At 44.6% G+C, this 13,781-nt stretch overlaps 1 long non-coding RNA gene across 1 annotated transcript in view; it reads right to left on the reverse strand.

Annotated features, from left to right (window-relative positions):
- LOC109311104 overlaps window positions 1–11,239 on the reverse strand; it is a 16,985-nt gene extending 5,746 nt beyond the window's left edge. The window contains exons 1-2 of the long non-coding RNA XR_002101417.1: window positions 11,157–11,239; window positions 9,276–9,278 (exon numbers count right to left, since the gene is read on the reverse strand). This is a non-coding gene — a long non-coding RNA (uncharacterized LOC109311104). The remainder of the gene's footprint in view (window positions 1–9,275; window positions 9,279–11,156) is intronic.
- Between the last annotated feature and the right edge of the window lie 2,542 nt (window positions 11,240–13,781).

Below are 13,781 nucleotides of genomic sequence, written 5' to 3' on the forward strand. Positions count from 1 at the left end.
GGGTTGGACTAGATGATCTACTCAGGTCCCTTCTGACCCTAGAAACTATGGAACTATGAAACTATAGATTCTTGGGACAATAAGTGCACCACATACAGGGCCACTTGGCTGGGGGTAGAAGGAGGTGGACTAGGAGGTCATGGGACTTGATGGGGCACCCAAAATTAAAAAGGGTGGGGAGTGAAGTTCAGTTGAACTGTGCAGCAGGGCCTCATGGACCTCAGTGCCCAGTGTGGGGCCTGTCAGTTCACTGCTGGAGCAGCATCCTCCCATAAGTGTAGGGGGAGTCAACGAAGCTGCAGGTCTGCCTATAAATCCAGGCATTACAGCTCTTGGGCCTTTTGTCTTTCCCAGCCAGTGCCCATGGAGTGGTGAAGATGCTGTTAAAATCTTCCCAGCAGTCCAAGGTAAGCTGCACCTTGCTCGCAGACCACCATTGTACTCGCAGTAAAGAAAAGCAAGTAGCTCACCCCTGGGTACCACTGGGACCAAGAAGTCTGCAAGCTGCATGGAGCCTGCTGGTTCTCAGGCATCCATCTCCGGGGTTCAGTGGACTCAGGCACCAGTGCTTGATGGTTGGGGACCCCATGTCAGTGCCCTCTGGTGTGGGACAATGGGGAAGGCTGGTAGTGAGATCTTTCTGGGAGTGGGGGACCCATCAGGCACCAGGGTGGCATCAGCATTTGCCTCAGGGCCCTGGGAAAATTGGACCTCCTTCCTCAGGGCTCAATGAGGTGAGTCCCAGGGTCCCCATCTCCCAAGATTGTCAAAAGGGAAGGGTGCCACTGCTGGACCTTCCATTGGGTAAGCCCAGACCAAGGCCTTGGTGCCCATGGTCTCAGGGGCTAGACCATGGCCAGTGGATTGTATTAGCAAAATTGAGTTAGTTGTCCAAACCGGAAAGGACAACTTGGTCTTGCATCATGGGCACTAGCCATGATAATATAAGTCAAGAGACACAGGAGTGCCAGTAGAAAATTTATTGCTTCTGCAGAAGGGTAGACTCCCGTCTTAAGGACTGAGAGCTACCCAGAGGAATTTTTAACTTCCATATTTATATGGTTTCTTCTACATATGCTTAGTTGGGCGCGCAATGAGATTAGTCAACATTATATAACATATTTTTTTCTGTTATTTATAATTATCTCTTGTGATGGGAATCATTAGAAGGCATTTTCCTCTTTCCAGTTGGGTCAAGCTGACCTCGGCGCCTTCCTCTTTCCAGTTGGGTCAACTGATGGGCTTCTCCCATGGGTTCCTGTTTGGGACTATCTGGCAGCCATGAAGCCTCCTCTACTGGGATCACCCATTTGACTGTTCCTGGGGGTGGGGTGTAAGGCACAGCTAGGCAGGGCCTGGAAGCTGGGCCACTTCCTTCCCCCATGTGATGTTCTTGGGAAGGTGAGGGCAGTCCTTCATGTCAGATGGCTCCAGCTGCACACAGGCCTTCTTCTTGGCTTTGTGTCTGCAGGAGACCTGCACCTACTCAGCCATGGGGTGGTCCTCAGAGGGACAGGTTCCAATAGAAGTTGAAGGTTGGGAGGGTGGCACCATTACAGCAGGGGCATGGTTAGGGGCTCCTGCTCCCTCTCTCCCCTCAGCTGCTGCTCCCCTCCTCAGGAATTGGCCAAGCTTGGTTGGGGGGACAGGGTGCCCTAAGCCCACAGAAGGATGAGGAGTTGTGGTCAGGTGCCACAAGGGACCGAGGGAGAGAGGCACCAGTGGCTGGAGCACCATTCTTGCTAGTGGGACCAACACATGCCCTCCCTATCTGTCCCATGGGGCACTCATGACACAAGTGCTCTGCGGCATGGCACCAAAAGCACCACACATACCCCATTGTATAGAACACCCTCACCAGGGTCCCTGAAATGGAATTGCAAGGCACCCCTTACATGCCATCCGTGCTCCCACCGCCATGTGGATCATGACCTGGTGGCAGAATGAGCACACATGGCAGAGGCCAGGGTCTCAGCACCCCACTGAGAAAACCCTCCCCAGGGTTTGGAGTTGGGGGAGCTGAGGACCACTCCCAATTGGGAATATAGGGTGGGATGGAGCTGAGGACCACTCTGGTCCCCAGCTCTTCTAGGTGCTTAAAGGGGATATACTCACCCTCCACCATGAACCCCCTCTCCATTGCCTTTTGTGTGGCAGCCTCTGAGGCAAGGAAAAAGACCCCTTGCCATGAAAGCAGGAGGGGGCCCCCACTACCTGAGCCAGGGCCTGCACCAAGGTCTCAAAGTGCAGGTTTATCCCACTTGCATAGTTTGCACTTCACCCCATGCCTGTTGAAAAGGAGGCCCCACCAACCAAGCTGGAAGGGCCATAGCTTCAGGTCACCCCACAGCTGCCTGTGCATAACCGTGGTTCCACAGCTTGGGGGTTCATCTTGGTGGGGCCTGAGCTAGAGCCAGAGATAGGCTGAGTGAGTGTGCTAGCTGATGCAGCGCACCTGTTCCCCTCAGGCACCAGTGGTTTAGGCTTGAGGGCAGGGCCCTCACCCTTCCCACCCCCAGCTGTGAAGGAGGCTGAAGAGGAGCTTTTCCCACTGCCCTTTCCATGGGTCCCTGATGGTGGGGGAGGGGGCTTGTGATCCCCTCCAAGGGAGGTCTGGCCAAGCGAGTTCCCCTAGCACAGCTGGAATCTTGCCTGCCCCCACAACAGAGGTTGCAGGAGGTCCCAAACAAGCTACAGGTTGTTGAAGATGGAACATCCGGGCACTGTGTACATCTGGTCAGCATGGACCACAGCCTCAGCGACATTCATAGATTGTAGAGTCAGAAGGGACCCCGAAGGATCATTGTGTCTGACCCCCTGCCCCAGACAGGAAAAGGACCAAGGTCACATGACCCCAGCCAGTGCCTATCTAGCATCCTCTTGAAGACCTCCAAGTGAGGTGATAGCACCACATCTCTTTGCAGCCCATTCCAGATTCTGGCCACCCTTACTGTGAAAAATTTCTTCCTAATGTCTAACCTGAATCTACTCTCCAACAGTTTGTACCCATTATTCCTAGTTACTCCTAGGGGTGCCCTGGTAAATAATGCATCTCCAACTCTGTTGTCCTCCCTTGTTAACTTATAGGCTGCTACAAGGTCTCCCCTCAGATGGCTGAAGAGATCCCAATCCCTCAACCTCCCCTCATGGGGTCCTGCATGGAGGCCACTAATATGAATGGCCCTCAGCTGGACCCTGTCCAGATTCTCCACATCCCTCTTGAAGTGCAGCACCCAGAACTGGACACAGTACTCTAACTGTGGCCTGACCAATGCCGCATATAAGGGGACCATCACCTCCCTCAATCTGTTTGTCATGCATCTGCTAATGCATGATAAGATGTCATTGTCTTTGTTATGGCTTTCTTACACTGCCGGTTCATGTTCATTTTGGAGTCAACCATGACTCCAAGATCCCTTTCAGCTGCTGAGCTCCTGAGGAGGTCATCCCCCAACCTATAGGTGTTCTGGGGATTCTTCCTCCCTAGCTGGAGTACCTTGCATTTGTCTTTGTTGAATTGCATCCTGTTTCATTCTGCCCATTGCTCCAACTTGTCCAGATCAGCCTGTATCCGCTCCCTGCCCTCTGGTGTGTTAACTTTGCCCCATAACTTGGTGTCATCTGTGAACTTGGACATGGACATCATCCAAATGGCTAATGAAGATATTAAATAACATCAATCCAAGGAGCAAAACCCTGTGGGATACAACTGCCAACCTCCTTCCAGGTTGAAAATGACTCATCCACCACCACTCTCTGGGTGCAGTCTCTAAGCCAGTTTGCCACCCACCTGAAATAGCATTCATAGAATGCCTTCACGCACTGGCACATCTCACCTGCATCCATGAGGGGGGTGCCATTACCTACTAGAAGGCAAGTGAGGTACTTCTTGCCCCCCCCCACCTTCTGTCCAGAACACAGAAGAAGTGGGAGCTGTGGTGCATCTCCCAAAGGAGCTGGACACATGAGGGGACAAATGCACCATGGTCGCAGTGGTTGTCCAGAGAAAAAAGCTCTTCACACCTCTCCTGACACTATCTGCAGAGGAACAGGTCGGTGGGGTCAGTGGCAAGGTGCCTCTTCAACTCTAGCATGTCCCACTCAAGCTGCTCCCAGACCACCTCCCTCTGCCGGCTGTGCCACCTAGTATAGCTGTGGCAAAAAAGCCAGATGCTCACCTTCCCCACATCCTACTATCTCTGAGCCAAGAAGAAAGCCGCCCATTGCTCCCTGAAGCCCACATCCTCCAGCAGGCTGGCATTGAAATGCCCTAGAATGGCCTGGGCCCAGACAAGGTGGGGGCTGCAGGAAGCTCTGTGGGGAACACTGAATACATGTGATACTGTGGACATTTTAATTACAGTAGCTCTCTGAAGCCATTCTGAGAATTTTCATACTTCTACCCCCAATGCTTCTAAGAAAAATTCTTATTAAATATGCCACTTAAATTTAAGAATGCAATAATGAATTGACCAACTGTAGGAATGATCGTGATTCTGATGAACCCACTCCTGTTAGTGGCTCTAAGAGTGAATTTTTTGCAGAATTGAATACAAGTAAATGGAAAAAAACCTTGACAAATGTAAAAGTGGACTGGCTCTGAAATAGGGAGCTTGGTCAAAATTAGTTCAAATAATTTGATGTGGTGCCTTTGCACATGGTTATAACACTTCAAATGGGACTCAGAAACACTGCTGTGAAATCAAGCCTACCGGTACCATATTGCAGACATGTACAATGGAGCTACCATTTGACTGTGGTCTCATAAGCTTATTAGAAATGAAGAATGGTGCTGAACACATGCTAAAGGGCACATTTTTGCAGCATTCCACATGGGCAGGTTGGGAGCAAGTAAGCAGGACTTAGTAGTAGAACTGTGGGAGATAGAAGAATCTGACATCCAGTCCATCCTTAGCTTCTTTTCTTTTTAAAAAGTCTAATAGCTTGTTTCCTGTCATTGAGATTGCCAGCCTGCACAGAAATATTTCAAACACATTAATGAACCTCATGGCAGCTGATCAGGGTCTTTTTCTATTGATTTGTGGTTAAAAAGAGCTACTTTACTTCCCTTTGTGGCAATAAAACTGCAATAGATACTAGCTATCTATACTGCAGGCAGTTGTCTAGGGATTTCTGTCATGGGAGATAGCTACACTTAGCATTTTGTTACTAGTACAGTTGGAAACAATTTTCACCTTCAGTTAGCCCCTCAAACTTAAAATGGTCCATTCTAAGCCCATGTTGAGAGAAACCGGGGCACAATCTGGCGCACAGTGTTCTTCTAGTAACAGGCGGATATTCACAAAGAGATATAGTTAACCATGTTAGTCTGCAGTCAGGTAGAAGATAGGGTAGATTTGCACCTTTAGAAACCAGCTAAATGAGAGATGTGTAGCATAAACTTTCAAAAGCAGAGGACTTACTTCAGCAAATGATAGCACCAAATGAAGTAAGCCCTATTTTTTCAAAAGTTTATGCTACACATATCTCATTTAGTTAGTCTAATGGGCCACATCCAGATGAGCATGGCTATGAAGTAGGTGGTGCCACAGTCACATCTGCAGTGCACGTACCACACATTCAACTATTCTCTGCACTTCAAAGTAGTGGGGGGAGGGGTGTTGACCCCAGGTTCAAAAATATGCAACAAAAAAAAGAGCTGAGCAGCACAGATGGGGGCAGCACGCACCACCCAAAACCAGAACCTGACTGGCTAGAGCCACACTCTGGCTTCTGACCAGGTTCCAAGTGGCAGGCCACTGCTGCGGCCCCAAAAGGCCCCCAGAATCCCAGGTAAGGCTGCTGTAGCCAACCCAGTGCTACCCCACCTGGAGTAACCTGCCACATACCAGAGAGTGAGTGGCACAAGTGTTCCCTAGGGACAAGTAGCAATTCCAAAAGGTGTGATACTGCTTCTTGTCCCCGGGGAAACGAAGTGGCCATAAAGTGCAAATTTCCCCTACCTTCTGCTGACATTCAGAACATGTACATTTATCATACCTTTAACATGCCAGTCTTAAGATGTCCCAAAAATTTTGCAATAGGATTCCAAGACAGCATGGTGGCTCTAATACATAAAAAATGAAAAGGTGGAGGGAGTGTTTTATATCATCTACCTAGTGCAGAACTTGATCAGTCAACTTCAGTATGTGTTTCTTCTACAATACTGGTACTCTTTCATAATTTCATTTAATTGCTCTGTCTTCACTAATTTATCATTTAAAAAAAAATAGCACAAGGCCCATAAGAGCAGTGTGTTACTTGCTTTTTATCTGTACTTGTATCCAGTGGCTGCTTTCCTCCAAAATCAATTTAATTTTGCTTGGCAGACAGAAAGTGTAATACCAGCTGATGCCACAGAAAATAGGCCTAAAGAGAGCAGGTGCCATGCTTAGCTATTTATTGGAAGCCTAGGTAAAGACATTGTGCTTTCTGCATGCTTAACAAATGATATGTGTTTTAGAGCTGTAACAGAACAGACATCCACAGCACATAACATACTTTAAAAATAGTAGATCCCACTCTAAGTTAACCTTGAATGGATATGGTATCAGACTAAAGCACTTTAAATTAGTGCACTTTATCGAACGTTTGTACCACATCCCATCCCAAGTCAAGGTAGACTTTATTCACCTGGCCTCCAAAGGGTCCCTCATTGGGTGGCTTGCCAACCCTGGACAGTGTTTTTCTCCTGTGAGTGAGCACTGGCCCAGCCCTACCCCCAGGTTGTCTCAGAAAAAACACAAAAAAGGGTCTGTCTCCTCTCTGCATGGCTGGGGAGGGGGGTGGGACAACAGAACCCCTGTGCCACACAAATCACGCCCCCTCCCAGATTTCTGGGTTAGTTCTTGGGGTTAGTGGGCTTGGTGCACACAGCAAGGGGCTCCTTCCCCTACCCCCAGTTCGCAGCACACTCAAAAACTGGGCTGGGAAGTCTCATGCTGCAACTGGTGGCTGCAGCTGTCAAGAGGCTGGAATGCAGGAGAAGGAGTCCCCTGCCACGTGGACCTGACCCACCCTCCCAAGGCCCAACCCAGCAATCTAGGGGGCCTGACATGGCACAGAAGCTCCCTCCCCCTTTTCTCCCCCAGCTGCTGCTGACAGTTGCCAGCTGGAAGGGGGGTGAGGTTTGGAGGAGGAGCCATTCTGGCAGCCTCCTGGAAGGAGTGCAGGAGCAACCCCGTGCCTTGGCCAGCGTGGGCAGGTCCTGAACCTCCCCCTTCCCCCCACCCCAACCAAATAGCAAATGTCTGTCTGGTTCACTTGTACTCTAACTTACAGCACTTCAAGTAAAGTGTGATAGAGTGCTTCCACCAGGGGCTTTTTGAAAGCCTGTGCTTAGCCTAAGTTGACACCCGACCCCATATACTCTGTCAAAAGGACTTATATTTGAGCTTCATTTCTTCATACAGTCAATCTATGCTTCAGTATGTTGAAGAGAGGCACACATATGCTATTCACCTTTTCAGACCACTCAGGAACAGATGGGTTCTGATTAGCTGGGAAAAAGGTGCTAATGCAACTGACTGTCACTGCTGTTAATTGCTATTTGTTCCTCTGTTTTTGCAAAGAGCCTATATTAGAAATTCTTCTGAAGGGAAAAGAAAAAAAAGAAAAAAGGGGGGGAACAGAACATATGATGTGTGTATTTGAAAACATGCAGTGTTTTTTTCCTCCAGTTGAGGCAATTATAAGTAGATCTACACAGCATTCTCTCCTGGTTTAATTAAGGAAACTGCATGCAGCTTTGTGAAATTAAAATAACACCAGTCCAAGGACAGCCTGTATGCTTCAGGATCAGGTGTTTAAGAGAAGTGAATAAGTAATCCTAAAGTATCCTCTTGCCAAGAGCTCCTTAACCTTTAAGGCATCTCTGCTACACACTGCATAATTTAAAATTATCTGCTCTCTGAATCCAGAGATTATATACTGCCTACAAATTTCTATTATCAACTCCCCCTCCCCCCAACCCCAAGAAAAACCTCCCTTCCCTTTAGGAAAACATAATGAAAAAATGTATCCTCTTCTGCTTTGGGAAAAGAACAGACATATTTTCATAAATACCATATTGGATACAAAATTACCTCAGTCTTCAGATAGGTAGAGACTACTGCCTGATAAACTCTCTTAGGAGAGCATAGTGAAAGCTATTTCATTTTTATTTTAATTACAATGAATTACTTGTTAAACAAAAACAAGCCTTGCATATTTAACAGTCTTGCATACCAAGCCTTTTTCCCTTCAGAAACCAGTTTATAGCCAATCCAATTTTATACAGACCAAGCTCATTTTATTAGCATATTATCTGTGTAGGTTATTCAGTCAGTCAGCTATGTACTTTCTGGAGATAAAGTGACATCATTTTTCTGTTGTTGATGCTACATTGCTTCCACTTTTTATGCAGATAAAAGCAAGTAGAAAAAGTGATCATGAAACTGTATTTTCATCTTTGACTAAAGTAATGCCATGAGCTCAGATTCCAAAAAATTATTTTATAACAAAGACATTATACATAAAGACATAAACAGTTATAAAAAATGTACATCTTTGAAAAGATTTAGATACATAAATATGCTAACTGAACCTAGAACTGCCAAGCATTTCACTGCTTATAAGAAAAGGTTAGGTTTACAATAATGACTTCCTTTAACATGAGTCAGTTTGACTCCTAAAACTAGATACTCTTATTCATAAAGCAAATCAGGCTAAAGTAACTTCTTGCCACAAATTTGCTTAACCTACAACATGCAGAAAGCTATCAGAGTTTGACAGTGGCACAAAAACTTACTGCTGCAAGAAGAACAAACTGAAACGGGAAAGTCATTTAGAGTTAAACTGGGTTCTTCCACTTCATACCATTTAATTCCCTTTTGTTGAAGAATAAGTGCTGATTCATAAATCATTACAAATCCTGAACAGAAAAAAGGGTAGCCTTTGTTTCTGCACCAGTCCTTGATAGCCAAACTTATGGGTGATTGGAGACAACACTGTTAAAATCTGGATGAGCTTGAATTTTCAATTTCAGCACTGCTTAGAAGCAGCTGACACTGAACTGAAACCCAGGAAATAAAAACAGTAGCAAAACTAAGAGCACTTGTTCAAGCTTTTCTTTCCACTGTGATCTCCCCTAAAGGTTGGCATCCTCAGTTGCTCAGCAGTCCTTAAAATAAATAATTCTATCCCTTCGTCTTCTAATGATGCAGATTGAATACACCTCTACAAAAATGTGTTTTGCAGTTTCATTAAGGCCATCAGTAGTAGCTGCTTGTTTCCACCCCCTCCACCTCTCCCTTCTCTCCCCTGCCCTGCCCTGCTTCACCCCGAGTCTTTGTTTATAACCTTGGCAACAGGATTTGGTATGAAATGGATTACTATCAAATATTGGTGAAGCAGTTTGAACAATAACATCAATGCTCTGCACATTTTTGGTTGAAAATTTAAACATGACCTAAAATTTCTCTTGCAAATGAGAATAAATATAAATTTTCATCTCTCCACACCTATGTTTAGAAGCAAGAATGTAAAAATATAAAAGAGATAGTGTAGAGACTCCATCCAGTAAATTCAGCAACTCAGTCTGTTAGCTGTTTTTTGTTCCTTATATTATGAGTATATGGAGACGTGCCCATCACTACTGAGTAAAATAAGTCTCAATTAGGATTAAGCAAACTTATTGGAATTACCCACTTTCACCCAAAGTTGAGACTTTCTGTTAACCGCAAGTGTTAGGTACCCCTATAATGGCAGCGACAATTTTACTACCTCCTTAAAATAACTGGTTCTCCATAGATTGCTATCACTTTTTTACCTACCTATAAAAGGCAGCCATTTTGAAAGATGCTAGAGGTATTTATCCTTAGTCTGTCACAAATGCCTACAAACAACTTTCAATAACATTGATTTGGCTGTCAAAATAGACAAAACATCAACACTTCAAACTATCCAATTATAGTCCAGAAACCACTCTACCTCTAATGGGGGAAATAAAAGGTCTATTTCATACCACCTCTAACTCAGTTCACCGTTGTGTGGTGAAGTGAATACATTACAGTACAGATGCACCTTATTCCAATGTGACCAGATTCAAGCAAGTCTGCAATTCCTGTCTGAATCTGAGGTGGGAGAATGTCAGTGCTATCAACATACCAGAGGAAAGCCTCTGGCATGCATGAAACATATTCAAATATTGAAATATTTTTCTACTGTACAGCTGTTTTAGAGGGCTAGCCAGACAAGTAGCAGAACAACATAACATTTGACAAAACCTAAATTTGGGTCCCCAGCTAAATCCTTAGTCTAAGGGCTCTAAGGCCCACCTCAGACTGTGCAAATAGAACCTATGACAAAAAAGACTGCCTAGCATTTACCTGAATGCCTTTATCTGACACATAGGCATTAGAATGAGTAGGGTCTTGAAAGAGTACAAAGAATCCTTCCTCATTAAGCAGGTTATTGTGATGAAAAGGAAGAAAGGGAATGGGAAATTAGTCTTGTTCTGTTCATCCTAGTGTCACACCATTTCTATAAAAACTTATATTCTTTCTGACTCATTAGGCAAGTCCAGATGAGCCCACACATGTTTCTTGCAGTATCTCAACTTCCACATGCAGGAATGAGAAAATGTTCCTTACCCTACAAATTTGCAGCACACGGGCAAAATTAGGCATGGTGACTGCGCTCCCCCCAGAGGTGGCAGTTGGATGACTAAAGCTTGAGTCAAGGGCTGACTTTCAATAGGTCACAAATAGGTAGCTGCTTTGCTATGTACAAAACCCTGACCCAGAATAAGGTCATCTATGAAAAATTAGACCCCTGGATATCCAGGGGTCAAAAAAAACCTGCAAAGAAAAAAAGTGGGGCAGAGCACAGGACAGGGGCAGCCAGAGACTGGGTCCTGCACAGAGACACTTTGGTAGCAGCCAGAGCGTCTCTATGGTTGGCCCTTGTCCTCATCCTAAAGCACGCTGCATGCCCGTGCAGAGCAGGCAGCATACCAGCTAGGCTGGAGCTGGACTCAGGCTCCACTGGAGCAGGGAGTTGAACCACTGCTCCACTACAGGTAAGTAAGAGGGGGGGCTGGAGGAGGGGGAAGAGGACCATGGGGGGGACCTCCACTGGCCCCACCCACTCCTGCAGCCTCCCAGATCTCCACCAACACACCAAAGTGCATTTCCAGGCACGTCTGCTGAGGCAAAAAGCCCTGACTCAAATTTGCGCCACTTCTATTTGAGCTGCTGCAAGTGCATGTGCTTGCATGTGTGGATGTGCCCATTGGGTCTATCATGGGCAAACAACCTGCCCATGTTTTTTTTCCAGTGCTGCAATAGAAAAACTTATTGAAAATTTCTTGTAGATAGATGACATACAGTGTGTTATTTTACTTAGGTCACATGCCAAGAAACACACATTGACCAAAATATCCAATACTTACAAATATGCTAGCTAGTGCCAAGTATGGCATAAGCACTTAAATCACTTTAAATGAGGGCTAAAAAGTTAGTCAGTGTTTCATAGGTGTTTTGAACCTTTGCTCGGTATGTACTGTCAGGAAATTAGCTAAACAAGTATATTAATAAAGTATCATCTCATTCCAAGGTCTTTCTCTGTCATGGACCCTGGACTTCTCTTTCATTAGAAGACTACTCAGAACAGTTAAAATTTATTCTGATAACTAACTCCATATTTTCAGGCATTAATGTTGGTCTTTGATAAGTTACTATGGTGAATCTCCAGCAATACTTAAATCATATTCTAAATGAGCACTTACGGTGATGACTTAGATGGACTATAATGCTTTTCATGTAAAGATCACTGGCTCACTTCAATCCCTAAATAGTAGATGTTGAAATTCACTTCTACCCAATAGCTACACTGTAGCTGTAAAGTGAATTGATGGTTTCAGTCCAGATTCCAGCAGACCTATCTAATCTCTCATCATATCACAGGCCACCAGCAAGGCATTCTCAGCAGAAGGTCAAGAGATGGGATGACATGCAGAATCAATTGCCTTCTCACCCCTAGAAATCAAGTAAGTAAAACACTGACAGGGCAATATGAAAGTCTTGCACTGCTGTATATACATGCTAAGGACAGTTTCCAGGTTTGTCAATACTCCTCAGCAGCACTAAATTCACATTAAATATCTAAAATCTCATCTTTGCCAAGATTACCCACTGCAGATTTCAAGGTGTCAGTCACAATCCTTCATTTTCTGGAGAGATAGATAGTCCTATAGGAAGAGATGCTATCTGTCAAAACAGATTCCTAATGTATGTATATGAGCAATATTGGTATCAGGAAATTGTGACTACTTATTACAATAGACATGAAAGAAAGAGGCGAATAGAAATTGATGCCAGAAAAAACCAAAAAACCAACACAGTATTCCATGCATTTGTATCTAAAGCCTAGATATGAGAATAAAGGAAGGCAAAGGACTTGAAGGAACTACTAAATTATTTCAGCAGAGTAGCAACTGTTGATCACTGAAATCTAGTAGCAGCAATGAACATTAAAAGGAAGGATTCAAGAGGGAAGTCATTACATACTGTTTACATTGCAGATGCCTGACATCTCTTCGGAGATTTTTTTTAAAGAGTCAGAATGACTGAAATTGGTGCTGAAAATAGTTCATCTGTAGAGGTCAATATATCATCCAGTCCTCAGACAGCACAGGTTCCTTTCTTAAGTATGATATTCAGTTAATTTGAGTCAATTCAAACTATAATAGTTCTATTACAGTAGCCTTTGTGTCTCAACAAAACAAAAAAAAAATGGTACTTCAATATTTTTTAAAACTATTGGGAAAAGCATGCCTATGACCTCAGTACTACTAGGAACTTAAGAAACTAGAAAGTGTTGAAGCAGGGCTGTCAACCTGGGGAACTTCTTTTTGAGAGCTTTTCTATTGGGTGGCTTCAAGAAATGTAAAGGTGGTGAATGAGCCTGTAAACCATGCTTAAATAAGGAGTTCATCTTGCACTACTTCCCAGAAGGGACTCTTCTATAATCCAGTTATTTTCACTGTTTCAATTTTTCTTATTTTGTATTCCATTTACTCCTTTCCCAAGTCCTATGGGTCACTTTATACAGTTTCTCTCCTCTCCTTTTGTTTGATCAGATTATATATGTTTAGGTTCTAATGATCTTCTTGGGCACTTGTACACATCACGAGGTTTAATCCTCATTACATTAAATAGGTTTATAACGTTTTAAGTTATTTATTTTGAAGCATCGTATATGTGTTTGCACACGCTATGTTTTCAAACTAATTAAGCTTTAGAGTTCAGCATCAGTGTTTGCACTATGCATACAAACACTAGATTTTCAAATGAATTAAGCCTGGCCCCAGCCAGTGCTGCAGGACAGAGGGGCAGTCCCGTGCTGCCCCACCCCCAGGCCGGGGCCCCTCACCCCATGCCCTGCCATGCAGCTGTGGGAGCAGGGAGCCAACACACAGCACAAGGGGGGGAAAAGCAGAAGCAATTCAAAAGCAGCAGCAATTCAAAGGAGTAAACTACAAAAAACTCACAGCATCATCTGGTGGACAAAGAGTCTCATTACACATCTTTGAGTGCCTTTGTGTTTGCATGCAACAAATCCATGGACACGGCACTTTAATTTACAGTAAACCAAACTAAACTATGTCCGAGGAGTTTCAGTTTAAGGCACCAGAAAAACTTTTAAAGTGTCCAGAAAATCTGCTTGTCCGAACAGTCATGCCATTACAACACAACAAAGGTCAAAAAAGAGGTATACAAACCCTTAAATCCTCAAATCTA

This window comes from Crocodylus porosus, unplaced genomic scaffold (genome assembly GCF_001723895.1).
Source record: "Crocodylus porosus isolate Cpor-Errol unplaced genomic scaffold, CroPor_comp1, whole genome shotgun sequence".
Taxonomy (NCBI): Eukaryota; Metazoa; Chordata; order Crocodylia; family Crocodylidae; genus Crocodylus; species Crocodylus porosus.